General features: G+C 42.6%; 1 non-coding gene across 1 annotated transcript; it reads left to right on the top strand.

The window, feature by feature from the left end:
* The first annotated feature begins 5156 nt into the window (after positions 1–5156).
* On the top strand, positions 5157–5263 carry LOC119472487. The gene has a single exon (XR_005201639.1). It is a non-coding gene; the product is annotated as a U6 spliceosomal RNA (small nuclear RNA).
* Positions 5264–5938: the final 675 nt, after the last annotated feature.

Consider the following 5938-nt stretch of genomic DNA (forward strand, 5'->3'; position numbering starts at 1 on the left):
CCCTCTGCGATGTCCTTTTTTCTCCTCATCACTTCTGTGGATGTATCTAAAGAGGACATTAGAAAATATGCACATTTTACTAGCTTACCAAATTTCACAGCCTATGTATTGTCTGTGGTAAGTTTGGATGAGGTGAGCATATTTTGCATGTGGGAAAAATGCAAATCATTGTGGCCAAGAAGTCAAACTGGTAGATTTCATTAACACCTCAATTCTTCATCCTTTCCTGCACACAAACCTTTGGCCATGTGACTTTTCAGTCCAGTAGGCCAGGCTAGTGGCTCACACCTGTAATCCCAATATTATGGGAGGCCAAAGCAGGAAGATTGCTTAAGCCTAGGAATCTGAGGCTAGCCTGAGCAACACAGTAAAACCTCTCTACCAAAATTCTTAATTAAGCCAGTCATGGCGGTGCTTGCCTCGAGTCAGTTATTCAGCAGGCTGACGTGGGAGGACAACTTGAGCCCAGGAGTTTGAGGCTGCAGTAAGCTACAATAGCACCACTGCATTCCAGTCTGAGCGACAGAGCCAGGCTCTATCTCTAAATAAATAAAAGCATTTGTCCAGCCCTTGTCTTGGGGCTTGACCATGTGGTTTGCTTTGGCCAATGGGATGTTGATAGGTAAGTCACAGGCAAGGGCTTGCCCTGCGCAGTGGTGACTCTGCCTTCACCATTAGAAGAACATGCCCGGGCTAACCCACTGGACCCAAGAGAGGGATGAGAGACATCTGGAGTAGAGCTGTCCCAGCTGCCTAAGCAGAGTGAGAAGCAGGCCAGCCTACATCAGCTGAGCCCCAGCTGACTCACAGGCTAATGAAGGCTAATTGCTCATTGCTGTCTCAAGCCACAGTGTTGTGAAGTAGTTATTATGCAACAATGGCAAACCAATATACTTGGAAAAATAAGGCATTTGCACAAAAGCCTTATGTAGCATTATAAGTTAAACTGTGCCCCTCGAAATTGATATGATGAAGCCCTAACCCCCTGAAAAAGATTCTCTGTTGACCAAAACTTAGCCAAGCTTTTAAACTTACCTACTAAGTTCACCAGTGCCACTCCCCTGTAAAGCCCAGTTTTAGCAAAGAATCCTGCTAAATCTGTGTGTTAGTCCATCCTCACACCACTATTAAGAACTCCCTGAAACTGGGTAATTTATAAAGAAAAGAGGTTTAGTTAACTCACAGTTCCACATGGCTGGGGAGGTCTCAGGAAACTTACATTCATGGCAGAAGACAAAGGGGAAACAAGGCACCTCCTTCACAAGGCAGCAGGAAGAAGAAGTGCCAAGCAAAGTGGGAAGAGCCCTTATCAAACCATCAGATCTCGGGAGAACTCACTCACTATCACGAGAACAGCATGAGGGAAACCCTCCCCCATGATTCAATTACCTCCACCTGGTCTCTCCCTTGACCTACAGAGATTATCGGGATTACAATTCAAGATGAGATCTGGGTGGGGACAGAAAGCCTAACCACATCAGTCAGTTTAGCAAGAACCCCCCATCCTCAACATCAGATCATTCGTGACATCTGATCAGGTTCCTCATCCCCCAGGTGATATGTGATGATCCTGGCCTGCCTTCAGCTAGAATCTTGTTAAGTGGGTTTAGCCACAATCCCACTTACCTCTGATGTTTTCTTTTAGTAATTTCCCATCCACCAACACCCACCCTGCTCCTTGACTATAAAGTTCCACTTGCCCATGCTGTGTTCAAAGTTGATCCCAATCTCTCTCCTTCATTGCAAGATCCATTGCAGTGGTCTCTATAGCCATCTCAATGGCCCTGAATAAAGTCTTCCTTATCATGCTTTAACAAATATTATTGAATAATTTCTTCTTTAACACCCCAACGTGACTATGTTTGGAGAAAGGGCCTTTAAGGAGGTAACTGAAGTTAAATGAGATTGATTTTAAGATGGAATCCTAATTCAATAGGACTGTGTCCTTATAAGTAGAGGAAGAAATTGCCCTCTCAACAAGAACACGTATGGAAGGGCCATAAGGACACTGCAGAAGGCAGCCAACCTAGAGACGAGGACAGCAGTCATAGCAGAAGCATTTGTTGAGTGCATATCATTGGTCAGGCACCATGCTAAGGATTTTACACTTATCAGTCTCTCTTGTCTTAGTGAAAGTCCTCCCTCTCCTTGATATCAACATCTCCCTTCCTGTTCTTGGGGGCAGAATGTGTCACCTTCGTTTCCAAATAGGTGTTTCTCGGTTGTGAACCAAGGGGCCTAATGTGAACAAGATATAGGTGTGGGGGGCAGATTGGGAAACGTGCTGTGTGCTTTGTCCCCTCCTGACCCCAGAGTATCATACTAATGTTAATAGCAGCCTGGAATAGACGGGGATAGAAAATGAAATGCTAGAAAGAAAATGAATATTAGTATTTTGTGAAGATGCTGATGGGAGTATGGATGAGATCAATGATATTGGAAGCCTAACACAGGGTCTCTCACACCGCATATATCCAGTAGACATTTATATCCAATAAACATTGGTTACATGCATGCATGAATAACTTAATTTTTTTTTAATTTTCCAACATAAGCTGATATTCTCCCTACTTGCTACAGAGTCAGAGCCACTAGCACAAAAATTTTAGTACTGTAGCCCAGAGGTAGTATTTACTCAAGGAATTTTAATTTTTAAAGCTATTTAAATAGCATATTTTAATATTAAAAATAGCCATATAACTATTTCCATTATATATTTCTGACTTTATAAATTGAAATTGGTAAATACTGGTTTTAGCTACCTATGTTTGGTATTAACAGCATCTGCTATGTACTAAGGTTCAATCAGGCCAATTATTTTTTTTTCCCCAGAGAACTCCCATGGACTAATTCATAGATCCTGAGTAGAACAATTACAGGGTTGTCCTCTTGACTCTTGACTAAACTGGGGCTTAGAGAAGACTACCAGCAGGTGATCACCATGTTTCATTGATAGTTCAAGGAAACTTCATGTCCAACAGGAAGCCTTGAGGCACTGCCACCTATACAAGCTTTTTCCATGGGCTCAGGGCCTGGGATGATTTTCAGGTGAGCTCCTGGAAGGTCCTAGCTCACCACTAGCCAAATCTATCCTAAGCGGACAGACCTTTCTCTATTTAACTCAGAGAAATAACCACACTCAGAAATGCTAGGAAAAAATGTACTATTTGTAGAAAACTATTTACTCAAAGGGCTTAACCCCTTCCACGGAAGCCCTGAAGGTATAATGTTGCAGCAGGTCATCCCCCATTGGAGCTTTTTTTTCTCAGCTCACTGCAACCTCCGCTTCCCAGGCTCAAGTGATTCTCCTGCCTCAGCCTCCTGAGTAGCTGGGATTAGAGGCATCCACCACCACACCTGGCTAATTTTTATATCTTTAGTAGAGGCAAGGGTTTCACCATGTTAGCCAGGCTAGACTCGAACTCCTGACCTCAGGTGATCCGCCCACCTCAGCCTCCGAAAGTGCTGGGATTACAGGTTTGAGCCACCTCACCCAGCTGGAGCATTTTTTGTAATAACAAACCAAGCTGTGTGCAGTGGCTCATGCCTGTAATCCCAGTGCTTTGGGAAGCTGAGGCAGGAGGATCACTTGAGACCAGATGTTTGAGATCAGCCTGGGCAACATAATAAAACCCGATCTCAACAAATATTTAAAAATTAGCTGGGTGCAGTGGTCTGTGTCTGTAGTCTCAGCTACTAGGGAAACAGGGTGAGAAGATCATTTGAGCCCAGAAGTCCCAGGGTGCAGTGAGTCATGAACTCAACATTGCACTCTGGCCTGGGTGACAAAGCAGGACTCCATCTCAAAAAAAAAAAAAAAGAAAGAAAGAAAGAAAAGAAAAGAAAAGAATGGAAGGAAGGAAGGAAGGAAGGAAGGAAGGAAGGAAGGAAGGAAGGAAGGAAAGAAAGAAAGAAAGAAAGAAAGAAAGAAAGAAAGAAAGAAAGAAAGAAAGAAAGAAAGAAAGAAAACATTGTTTGAATAAACTATTTGAATAAACTATGATGCAGCCATATAAAATAATTGAAAGAAAATGTTTGAAAGAATAAGTTTGGTCCATATGCAATGATATGGGACCATTGCAGTGGTCTACTGCAATGTCTACAAAATATAAAATTAAACAGAAATACAGAAAAGACAAGGTGTAGAAGGGTTAATATTGATCCTGTGAGTATTTCTTCAAAGGATAAACATTGACAATGGTGAACTATTTGAATAGTGATATAATCTTTGTTCTCGATATTTCCTGTTTCTCTATGACCTTTCTGCCATTCCAGCAGCAGTCAGAATATTCTACCTGCACTGCCTCAGAGAAACACTGCACAGAGAACAAAGATGTCAATTCCTGGCTTTGGAATTTTTAAACAGGCTATTGATTCTGCTGCCATAATAGCTTTGAGAGGTTTGAAAGCTAATGCTTTTGAGTTATAAGACTCAAAAGCCAGTTATAAGACTGACTTTCAAAATGCACGTCATTTATGCCACAAGCCATCACGTTGGAAGAATGTGTGCTCAGTTGGACCCATTTTTGCTCACTCTCAGACTAAAAGAGCTTCCATGGACCAGGAAAGGGAAGTGAGTTAACTGCAACTGGGTCCCTAAGAAAGGACCCTTTCCAACCAGCACCAGGGAAGGATATGGTAGAAACCCCAGACACACTGGGAGATCCGAGAGGAGAGAAGATATGGCCTCACTACAGGGAGGTGGCAAACATTCCAGAGTTCCTCACGTGCTGCAGGACATGGCAGCAGAAGAGCAGAGACAACCAAGTAGTGTGGCCCTGAGACATCGTACATTTGCCCTGTGCAACACCCACTCAGGAATGGGGAGAATCATTTCTGAGGCACCCAGAAGGGTCCCAGAAATAACTGAGAAGCCAGATCTCAGAGTCCTTGAAACCAGAATAAGAAAATCTGCAACAGCTGGCCACACGGGCCACTGGCTGGATACTGAATGGGGCAAGAGCCCCAAAACGCTGGGTGGCAATTGACACCAAGGAGCTCCTACACCTCATCCACTTTACACCTCGCACCCCATCACCCTCTATCCATCACCCCTCAAAGCTCAATCACGACTCCAGGAAAGGGCGGGGGTAAACCCTGAAATGTCTGTACTTAAGTTCACACCTCCCAATGGCAGCTTGAAAACAGAAGTAATTGTACTCGCTTCAGCAGCACATATACTAAAATTGTAACAATAGGGAGAAGATTAGCATGGCCCCTGTACAGGGGTGACATGCAAATTCGTGAAGCATTCTATATTTTTACAAGAGAAAAACAATCTCATCAAAAAGTGGGTGAAGGATATGAACAGACACTTTTCAAAAGAAGACATTTATGCAGCCAACGAACATATGAAAAAGCTCATCATCACTGATCATTAGAGAAATGCAAATAAAAACCACATTGAGATATCATCTCATACCAGTTAGAATGGCATTCATTAAAAAATCTGGAAACAACATGCTGGATAAGATGTGGAGAAATAGGAATGCTTTTACACTGTTGGTGGGAATATAAATTAGTTCAACCATTGTGGAAGACAATGTGGCAATTCCTTAAGGATCTAGAAATAGAAATACCATTTGGCCTAGCAATCCCATTACTGAGTGTATACCCAAAGGATTATAAATCATTCTATCATAAAGACACATGCATACGTATGTTCATTTTAGCACTGTTTACAATAGCAAAGACTTGGAACCAACCCAAATGCCCATCAATGATAGACTGGATAAAGAAAATGTGGCACATATACACCATGAAATGCTATGAAGCCATAAAAAAGGATGAGTTCATGTCCTTTGTAGGGACATGGATGAAGCTGGAAACCATCATTCTTAGCAAACTGACGCAAGAACAGAAAATCAAACACCACATGTTCTCACTCATAAGTGGGTGTTGAACAATGAGAAAACATGGACACAGGAGGGGAACATCA

The sequence above is a fragment of the Cebus imitator genome, unplaced genomic scaffold (assembly GCF_001604975.1).
Source record: "Cebus imitator isolate Cc_AM_T3 unplaced genomic scaffold, Cebus_imitator-1.0 Scaffold5, whole genome shotgun sequence".
Lineage (NCBI taxonomy): Eukaryota > Metazoa > Chordata > Mammalia > Primates > Cebidae > Cebus > Cebus imitator.